The sequence below is a fragment of the Ooceraea biroi genome, chromosome 2 (genome assembly GCF_003672135.1).
Source record: "Ooceraea biroi isolate clonal line C1 chromosome 2, Obir_v5.4, whole genome shotgun sequence".
NCBI classification, from domain to species: Eukaryota; Metazoa; Arthropoda; class Insecta; order Hymenoptera; family Formicidae; genus Ooceraea; species Ooceraea biroi.
This window is the reverse complement of record NC_039507.1, coordinates 5,322,866-5,334,096: the sequence shown is the minus strand read 5'-3', so window position 1 is coordinate 5,334,096 and position 11,231 is coordinate 5,322,866. Positions and strand designations below refer to the sequence as shown.

Genomic DNA, 11,231 nt, shown 5'->3' with positions numbered 1-11,231 from the left:
ATTTTCTCCCCTTATACGACAAGTCTAGAGAATGCATAGAAGAAAATAAAACACTAAACGCAATGCAATACAATTTGCAGAAGAAAGAATACATCTTTTATCAAAATTCTATCGAAGCATGAGAAGGAAGCCATTTTTATGGGATAGAAGTGTAGAACTTTTGTTCGATTATATATTTGCCCCCCTCCACGAGAGACCAGATAAAATATATAAAAATATTTTTATAGTGTTTTATCTTTTATGGACGTGATATTTTAGGAACAAATTCTCGAAATTAGGATAGATTTCTCCTTACAAGATTTTCAAGACCAAATCACGAAGGTATACACAAGAGGAAGGAGCAGATTAAAGTAGAAACTAATCTTGAATGTGTATAGATCTGAATTTTATTAATATAAGAAATAAAAAGGTACATTATAATATTTTTTGTTAATTTTTTATTGCGTACAAGTGTCCGCACACACGTGGCTATTTAGCGTCACACGTTATCTCTATGCAAGCAGCTTTACACACGTACAATAATCTCCATTTCAATTGCTCTCTCTTTAAAATAGTTTCGAATGAATATCGATATTTCCGGATCTCTCTTCGTTTGCGAATCGTAAAAAGTTGGTTTTAATTAATGGCATAAACACGGCGATATTCGCGCACACACACACACGTGCGTGCTACGTATCACCCAATAAAACTCATTAAAAACTAAGTGACGTTATGCGCGTGTTGCAGCTACATCGCGAGAGATGCAATTTATAAAAGCAACTTCGTAAACAGTTTAATCCTCAAGGAGATTGTGTTTCTGCGGTATCCCCGCCACCGTTGTCCACGTTATTCTTTACCGTCATTCTTCTATTTTACGAGCTATCATCCGTGCATTCTGTTACATCATTTCGCGCTTTCGATTTCGCAATTCCTTGGACGATACGAGACTTTTAATTTATCAGGATGCTATACTTATGCACATTGAAAAATTCCACATGTCATTACACGTCGCTTCAATGACAAATCCGATTACTTTATGTGCTTTGTATCGTGTCGTGTAGATAAATTACTTAAGCGTACAAATATGATGCACGTTGCTACGGATTAGAGAGCAGAAGATACCAAACACATGCTCATATTACTTATCTGCCGAAATTACTTTTCTCTTGCTGCTAACGACGGATTTTTTCCAGCATTTTTGTAAATAAAACTACGATAGTATAGAGAGATATTGAGCTATTACTTTGCAATTAACTAAAATGTCGAAGAAAAACGCTGTGCAAAGATATTGTTGGGAATCCTTTTGAAAATTGACATGAAAATTTCATTTAAGTAATCGCGAATAATTTTATCGTTTTTGTATTTTGAATAAAATGACGAAACTGATGGTATTCGAGAGTATTGGACCATAGGAGTGCCTTCTGTCGCCGGGGCATTAGCACCGAAAATGAACGTGTAATATAATTTATGACCGATGCAACACACCACGTCATATGTCTGAGCATGTCATGCCGGGATCAATTTGCATAATAAAGTCCGCGTGTAATATTATTATACAACACGTGCTTCCAGCGTGCAACAAGTGCAGAGTTATTTTTTTATTAACTGCACATGAGGATTGCGCAGAGGGCAGAATTCTTCGCGTACTTTTGTGCTATTAGCACGTTATTGGGACGTTAGATTCTAAATCGGGTAAGGGTATCGTTCCACGCATTTTTTCCGCGATATCCCTCAGTATCTTATTGAAGGAAAAACAAGTTTTGTTTTTCTTCACTCGGCTCGGCTGATGTGTGCGCGCGTTCTCCGGACGAGGACTCGCAAAAATCCAATTCCAACGACCAATACGGATCGTTCCCGTTTCGAGCGTTGTGGATCACGCTCCCGGCCAGCTATATCTTCGTACATTTCTTCCAACGTCGTGGAAAATTACGATAGCCTTAGAAATTATGTTAACGCGCGCGGCACGTGCCGTCGTCGTATGCTATCGTTCGATGAATCGACACATTACGCTCTCCATTGGCGCCACGGAGTGCCACTTGGATTGCTTTCTGCGATATTTTTGCTTATTATCTCGCGTTGCACTAGAAATAAACCGATGCTATACATCGACTCCATAACGTTATTTTCCGCGAGCCGTTTTCTCTTTCAGACGAGACGTCTCAAATATCAGGAACGATCTTGCGGAGTCTGCTCAGCAGCTCTCGGGGCAGAATGCCAGCAGAAACTGGATGAGTATCTGTTGACAGTGCACAAAGACTGATCCACGGCAGAGCTTCTGTTCTACTTAGATAGATGATTTAGAAAACGCGTAATCACGAGGGGTTGGTCACTGAGGTAATCTTTGTACAAGGGCTAGGTAATTCTTAGGGTAGTCTCAGATAATCTGAGGTAATCTAAGGTAATCGTGATACCATGCGCGATATATATTCAGTACATCTAACCGCCGAGAGACAACCAAATATCGGAAACGCAACCTTTCATATGTTTTCGGGTCTATATGTCCGCCGAGCTGCCTACTCTGTGCTTGATTCTTTTGCTCTGTGCTAGTTTATTATTTTTTTCTGGTTTTATTATCGAAATCGATCAAAATGGAAAATTCTGAACAATCATCGAGGGAACTACCAGCTGAAATCAATACGGAAAATACGGCATTGATGAATTTTGACAGTAAATTGAAACTTTTGCCAAGTTATTTGATCGAACTGTTGTAGTATTAGGTAATCTTAAGGAATCTGAGGTAATTTAAAGGTAATCCGTATCAAAGGTAATTTTTGTACACTATAACTGCTAGTGACCAACCCCTCGCGTAATCAGTTTTTCTTTTGCTAGCATTTTATTTATTTATTATTTTTTTTAATTTTATTATTTTAACATTTTGCTTATTGGAATTATTTTGTTTTAAATGCGTTGACTGAGGTTTCTTGCAACGCAAATGTAATTATCATTTTCACGAAATTCTGCGAACTCGTAGTGCTGAACGGTAGCTTTGCTCATTTCGACGTCCAACTCGGCTGTCAGCATTAAATTAAGTATCAGCGTGCGGTGATCATTATGTTCAGCTCAATCTAGAATACTAATAACACCTGTTTTATCACGGTCGCATACCTATTTGCAGCAGTGAGCTATTAATAGACAGACAAGTGCCACGCGTGCGCGGCAAATTCCACGGTACCGACTGGCCGATAGAAAATTTGCCAGAGGCAAATGTTGGCGCCGATTACATAATTTAAATTACACGTGCTGCGAACTCACGTGTGGCTGCCGGATCATGTTCGGTGCATCGCCTCGCTGGATATGAAACCGCGACAGGTATGAATTAGCTGAAAGTAATTTTTCTTAAGAGGGAGCGCAGCGTCTCTCGTCGGGGAGAGACGCGACAATGTAACGGCCGACCGGTAGAACCGGTATAGCATCGAACACCCGTTTCTCCTCGTGTTACGGGGACCGCCACGTCGAATCTGGCGCGAGAAAATCAACGCAACGCGTCGTCACTGGACGCGGGCAGGCGACGACTGCAAGCAGGAATTCGAGAGCACGCGGCCCGCGCGCCGCTGCGATTCGTGAAGCTGTCGCGATCACGTGAACGTCACGCGAAGCGTCAGGGGACGCGCATGCGCGCGCGCCCGCTCGCACCGCCGCGCCGGCCGGCTCACGCGCGGCACGCGCGAGCGGCCTTCTCGTTCAACTTCAAACTTCAAACGCGCGGCGAACGTGGTGGAGGGTAGAGTAGCACCGCGTGATTGGCGGCGCGCCGGCCGAACCAGGCAGGGGTTGAACTTCTCGTGCGTGCAACGAAGTGAACGGGCGGGCATTTAGCACGCGATATCGCGGTCTCGCGACTTCGTGAATCGGCCGAGGAACGCCGTGAGAAAGAGAGGCACCGATCAACCGTTCAGCCGGCTCTTTAAACGCAACCGCCGTTTTTTATACAGACTCTTCTGTTACATGTACATTTCCTTGCGTAACGCAAGGTAATAAAAAAGGTCGAATCGCGCTGGTATTTGAATAACGTCAAGCACGGCCGTATGAAAGACTTGTAAAGGAACGCGATTCGACTGACAATTTGGTTGCCCAAAGGGCAAGGGAAGAATAAGAAGAGCGAAAAGAAGAAAAGAGCAGCGAGAGGGAGAAGAACGTCGGAGAGAGCCAGTGGAAAGCTGGAAACTTTTTGATTTCGCTCCTCGTCGCGCCTGAGGAGTCTGTCGTTACCGTGAGAAAGCAGTAAGTAGTGCATTGATTCGTTACTGTATCAGCTTGTTGACATCTCGCACGTGGGTTATTTAAATCCTTGCTAAACTGTCGTGAGACAGATCGATTCAACTGCGAGGCGACTGTCACGACGGAAATGATTCGTTAATATGTTATTGTTAGATTTGATTGAAATTTAATTATTTGGAAGGTTATTTTCCTATTTTTTATATATACGTATTTATAATATTTAATATTTATTAAAAGTCTCTCGCAGTAATAGCCAATTTTATTTATTGAGTGCTTTAATTAATAACGAGATTGATATTAAATCTTGATGAATACAAGTTGTTTACTTACTTGAAAAAGCATTAAAAGAAAATTCATAAAATGTGGAGATAAAAATTGGGAATTCTTTGTTTCGCATCATTGTTAAGGAATTACCGATAACCGAGAATTAAAAATCTGGTTGTTTACGATAAAAGAAGGAAAGTGTGAAGGAGAGTAAGAACATAATATGTTATGCATGGTTTTTATCATCGAGACAAGTCAGGCTTTTAACGCATCGAATACTAAAGATAGCTTCTTTTATAGTAAAGAAAAAATATATTTGCATTTTGTGACGTTTTTATTTTTTTGTATACCGCTATTATGTTAAGCATTTTCGAAATTTTTCGAATGCCACAGGATTCTTTACTACACACACCTTAACACCGTGAAACAGCACTTGTACACAAAATGCAATGAGGAACTTTTATAGAACACTTGGCCCGTAATCAGTGTCAAATTATCATATTTGTATAATTGCGCAATTAATCACTTTCATGATGATTCTTAAAACAGACAGACTTTCTTCGTAAACAGTGAAATCAATTTTTCGAGATGTTCAACCAAACATCTCTATCTCTCGGGCGGATATGCCGATAGTATTTCGCTCATGCATATGCGTATGTAACTAATAATATTACACATATTACATGCGTGGTAATTTTAACTAAACTGATACTTAAAATAGCTTCTGAACTTTTGGCAACGTAACGTCCTCCTGAAATTTTCCGCTCTCTACTTTATATCTTATTGTTAGATCGGAAATGTAACACCCCCGTAACGTGATATACAGTCGTAGCTGGCACAACAAAAAGCACAAGCACATACACAAAGAATAATGTAAACCGGAGCTGGTATTATTCCGAAGACGAAGTAACCGGTTTAGCATCCGTGAATATGTTCACATAAAATTGATCCGATCGGAATTATAGCGGTTCCGAGCAGACCCGCGCCGCAACCTACGCGGCGCAGTAGTGCAAATGCATTTGCGCAGACACTCCACTCGCGGAAATGATGTACTGGTCCGCAATAAGTCGGGCTATTTCCCTTGCAGCCATCCATGACTCGTGCGGCTTGTTTTGGAGACGTATGCGAAAATACGACGTTTACGACGATATCTCTATTTGTTTACGTGTTTGTTTGGCATTGCATTTATTGCCACTGTTCTGTGATCCTGTTTCGCATGGAAATTTTGAACGTCAACTTATTTAGAACAACGATTTAAAGTCACGTTTCGAGCCAAATGTCAGAACAAGAAGTGAAATCTTTTAATAAATCTTTTAATAAAAATTTTAATAAAAATGTCATCCTGGGAATGTATAATGTATAAATATTCTTGTAAAAGTGCTGTTCTTACAAATACTAATTGTCTTGAAACAATGGTGTTTTAGTTTAAGTAAACTTATACTTGAGACGAGCTTTCTATGGGAATGTTATTTCAACATATGCTAAATTTGAGCGAAAACTCGCTCTTGAACTCGGAAAACACGTGTTAACTGTGAATGGGGATAAAAGTAACGCAAAATTCAGATCAAGTTCCGACCTCATGAACTATGAGCGTTTTCTGATAGCGGAAAATGCCGAGAGCAATTATCTTTGTCTATAAATGAACTCTTGCTCTCTTCTTATCGAATCGTGGTATTTCTGTTTATGTCAGCAAAAGGATGCTGATATAATTGCGTGACTTTATCATGCCACTGCGTACCAAGTGCGTGTACCAAGTGGAAAATTAATTAATTAATTATGATAATAGAGATAATGCGTGAATCTCTACCAAACGCGTTCTAATTGTTTACACGTGAATTTAGAATTCGCCTACAGCAATTTGAAGTAATTCTACTCGCACTCAAATGATACATCATCGTTTCACAAAGGAGATTCTCTTCACTGTTTACAAACAAAACTGGAGATAACTTCCGCAACTGACAAATCGCATAGTCCATGTGCGCATATTATATATTACATGGTATTATTACCCAATTAGCCCACGTTTGCCAAATCTATATTTACTCACTGTTACAAACGCGGTATTATGCATTAGCATTACACACGTAATTAGAGACACGCTACGAAATCTCGTTTCGCAATTAAAGCATTTCTATTATTGGTAATTTGATTGTATTTCTCAATTTGTTTGTATTTCTTTTAATTACTTCTCCCCAAAAGAAAATATGTTACATTTATTTGTCGATTTACTGCTAAAGATTGCATACAGCTGTGTGTCAATCTTTTCAATCTTAAAACAAATAGTGATTGATACATTTTTTTGATTATCGTACGTGAGATAGAAAATTCTTTGCGCCTTTTGAGCCACTTGAGAGAGACACGATTCATAGGCTATCGAACGTAGAAACATTCAGATATCTTCTTAAAACCGGCTTGGTGACTTCCTGGACGGCATTCACGTGTCATGTGCGTGCGTGTGGCCGCGTGTTTCATGCCCCCGCACAAAAGGCCGTGCATTTTCCGGCCATGAGCCCCTCGAAGACGCCTACGTGAAGCTCCATTGAATTGGCGAAGCCGATTCATATACGTGCCTCCATACATTTAATACCAATTCATTCACACGCGTTCCCACGCGCGCGCAAAGTCGGAGCACCCGCTTCCGGGGAAAGCCCGGCTATCGCGACCTCTCCGGATTAGGAATGTACCGAGTGAGAAAAAGTTCCTTGGCGAAAGTAAAAAAGGTTTGGAGAAAGATTGTCGAATGAACGCAAGCGGTTTGAATTCATTGGACATTTGAAAGTAATTCGCGAATGAACTTTTGATCTATTGAATCATGGAAATTCTGGCATTTTGTTGAAACATTCATTAATAGCCAGATCACAAAGTATATAATATAAGTCAATTTTATTCGTCTATAAGGATTTTAATGAATGTAATTATATTTTTCGATCATACTACTTGACAGCTTTCTTGATAAAATTGTAAACTGGGTCTATGAGAGAAGAGAGGGGAGAAGATTTACATGCATTTGCCGAGAAATAGTGCACCTTATGCGTACGTAAATCTACTCAGTTTTTTACGTAATAACAGTACGCTTCAACGAATAATTACATATCATGAGGGAAAAGGCAAAGAGAGTCTCGATACTCTACAACGAAAAGTACAAATGCATGATATCTTATCAGTCTACCAGTTTGTCTACCGATTTCTTACGTCGTAGTAAGAAAAAGTAAACGTAGAGCCACGTGATCCTCGAATGATATTACATCAGATATCGCGAAAAAAAGTTAAGGCGCCACAGCTCTGAGTATACGCAAGTGTAGCTCGGGATGACGCTGGGGAGTCATTATCGATAATGCAGAAGATGCTGATTACATTAAATTCTCGTGTATGTATCAATCATCTTATCAAAAGCCATTAAGCAGTAATTCTCTCTCTTTCTTCCTCCCTATATCCGTCCTCTTGAGATCAATTAATAACGAAAATAATTTCTATACGTCTCAGAATTAAATCTGTACTCCTCGCTGGGATATCCCGCGTCTGCCACGCGACGCTCGATTAATGATTAGATATGCGTAGAATGAATGCGGCGCGCCTTTGTACACGCTCTAGTATCATACGATGCATACGAGTGGTTTTCGTGCGGTTAAACTTTGCTCGGTAAGATTCCGCGATCGACGAGGGCGTTAGAGCTCAGAGAAAGAGAGAGAGCCGAGGATATATGTCAGTTATCATTACTGCTTTGAACCAGAAACCCGGGGCGATAAGGCCGGGAGGATTCGACCTCAGCGGCGCCTCCGGCTGAGTGAAAAAGAAAAAAAAGAAATAAAATAAAAAAGCGAAAGAAATTCCGCCGTATTGAGTACGAGGCATAAATCGTCTGGGAGTGAAGGTACCAGCTACGATTCGTCGAACATCGTTTGTACACGAGTTCTCTTACGTGCTCGTGGCGTGGGTGTTGGCGATATACAACAGTTCGAACAGTTCGAAATTAGAACATCCGTATTGATAACTTTATCGACTTTTTATAGCTGCGCATAAGATTGAGTCTCGTTCTCGATCTCTGGTTGCATAATCAGAATAATAGATGCAATTTTTACAGCAAATACTTTTCTCACGAAGGATATAAATTGAAGAGAATAAGGAATTATGACAAGTATTGAAAATCCTTTAAATGTATACACAGAATACATTTACAAATTAATATTGGATGTATAATAAATATAATATAACAAAAAATATGTTATTTTATGCTTGTTTGAAAGGTATTCGTTTGTACAGTTTTTGAAATTAAAAACTTCCAACAACAGGTATAAAACACAATACAGTACTATGAAGTAAGTCAGTAGAAATGCACATCCCCGAATAATCTCTAGATTATTTCTCGTATCACGCACTTGTGGCTACGTTGAGACCCGAATTTGAATGAAGGCATTTAAATTACATCGACCGGTTCTTCCACTCTCTAGCCGGCCCGATTTATGCTTGTTTCTTGCGACACGCATATGAAAAGGTAAAACCAGTTGGGGAATGTCTCTTCTCCTCTGCTTGTCATTTTTTTCATGATCGTCGATTACTTTTTCCGTGTTCAAGATAGCTTCATGAGCTTGACACGTGTACACGTCTGCATTATGTCAACTTAAATTCGTGATTATCGTTATTTGCAATCAAGGGTTATCATGTGTTGCTATCGTGATCCGATTGTTACTCACCAATACGTCGCGTGAAAAATAAATAACTATGTCGCGAACTGAAATAAAAATTTGCAACGTAAACCAATTCAATGTAATAATTTATCTTTTCAGTATCGATGTAAAGATTATATATATATATATATATATATATATATATATATAAAAATTTTTCATAACTTCTGAAAGTTTTAGAGAGAAATATGTAAATAATATCTCTAATAGGATAATAGGATCTACTGATATATTTTACTAGATTTTACAGAAGAAATTAATAGTAACGTGATTTTCACTGTGTAAAATACAAGTTTAGAGAAATGATCATTAATCGGTTCTTATTGATTTACGATGAGCATGTTAATATTTACACGTAGTTTAAAGCACTATTTGCCATTCATATTATTTACTTAGTACTCACAGGTATGAGTAATTTGGAATTAAATTCTCCTTTTCTTATCAATATATAAATAGCATTATAGTTTATATTAACAAGTTTGAAAAAGCAATGTTTACACTATTTTTGCATTATTTGGCCTTATAATAGGTAAAAAGGAAATTATGTATAAAATTAGAAAGATATTAAAAAATACATCCAAAATAAGATAGTCACATTAATTATATTAATCATATATAAATTAATTACATTAATCACATTAATCATATATAAATTGATAACATTATCTATAAATACGTAAGAGATGTCACGTGTAGAGGAAAGTTTGATCTCAAAAATGTACGTAAATTTTCCGCAGATGTTCAAGTTTATTTTATTATTATAAAAATTTGTGTGTATATGAATAGCGATTGAACAATAGCAGTGACTAAAAATTCAAAATGGCAAAGAGCAATGGTTCATGGCTAGTCGACATAATGTTTATATTCGCATAGGCATCGTTTACATTCTCTTGTGGCCGCTGTTTGATGTAAGCTGAGTAATATGATATCGAGATTATCGTAGGTCAGGCATGCACAAAGGTTTTGGCATCATTATTTCGGTGTTATTTGTCTCTTCTCCCAGATAACGTCGATTCTTTTATATTCTATAGGCAAATTAACGATGATAATTAGAAATGAGATGTTAGATACGGTATCAGTTCTAATACGAAGAAATCCAATCACAACTAACGAGTTTAATCCAGTATTCGTCTCGTCTCGCATGTAATCTCGTTTAATGGAAATTTAATTATCAATAATTCGATTACTTAATTATTAAAGAAATATATTTTATGTATATATATATGTATATATATGTATATATATACTTTATGATATTATTTTTATATAAAAATTTTTCGAAACTTTATATGTCAATTTATTTTTTATGCAGCAATATACTTTCCTTTCGAGACATTATGTTCGCAGTTTACCATCCTCAATATTTCTCGAAGGATTTACGTTATCATTTTCAGATTTATCATTATCATTATCGTTATCATTATTATTACAGATATTTCATAGAGCAAGTTCAGAACTGTTTGCTACAATTTCGTGGAATTTAAACCCGAAGAGAACGATTACTATTTTCATTCATAATCGCCATTCTATCTTTATTTCTGCCTGACTGACTCATGTGATGGAACAGTAACGTTGAATTATTTACAGAATGTCTTATTTACGAAAAGTATCAATATGCGTGTATCACACGCTTCGTTCACATTGTGCAATAGTGTATTCACCTCATCAACCACATCGAAACATCTTTGACGTCATTAGAAACGTCATTTTCCACTCGTCACTCGCAAGTGCATTTTCGATCGCTTTATACCATCGACGATTATTACCATTGAATGATGAAAAAAGATACGCGCACTCTTGTCTTCTTTTTTTTAAAGATAAAGAGTATGTGTGTCTGTGAATTGCAAGGTGACTTCGATTAAAGGCTGTATCAGCTACTATCACACGATGCAGATAGATAAACAAAAATTATAATACCAGTAAATACCAGCAAAACGATCGAAATCGAAATGTATTTTCCCAGTGTATGCGTAATTAAATTTTCTTGTCTGGCTTGTTGTCAGATCATAATGCAAAGTAAACAATATTATTTTACGATAATAATTTGTATCATTTATCTCTGAAACTAGTGGAAAACAGAACATC

The 11,231-nt window shown here is 37.8% G+C and overlaps 1 protein-coding gene and 1 long non-coding RNA gene across 3 annotated transcripts in view; one reads left to right on the top strand and one right to left on the bottom strand.

The window, feature by feature from the left end:
• Positions 1-168: 168 nt before the first annotated feature.
• On the bottom strand, positions 169-3,564 carry LOC105281655. Its single transcript, XR_894342.3, has 2 exons — positions 3,232-3,564; positions 169-3,052 (listed from the first exon to the last, which is right to left on the bottom strand). It is a non-coding gene; the product is annotated as an uncharacterized LOC105281655 (long non-coding RNA).
• A 135-nt stretch (positions 3,565-3,699) lies between these two features.
• The window catches only part of LOC105281658 (protein phosphatase 1 regulatory subunit 3C-B), a 28,854-nt gene continuing 21,322 nt past the window's right edge, over positions 3,700-11,231 (top strand). For both annotated transcript variants that reach the window (XM_011343051.3, XM_011343050.3), the window contains exon 1: positions 3,700-4,200. The gene's annotated coding sequence lies outside the window, so the exon portion shown is untranslated. The remainder of the gene's footprint in view (positions 4,201-11,231) is intronic.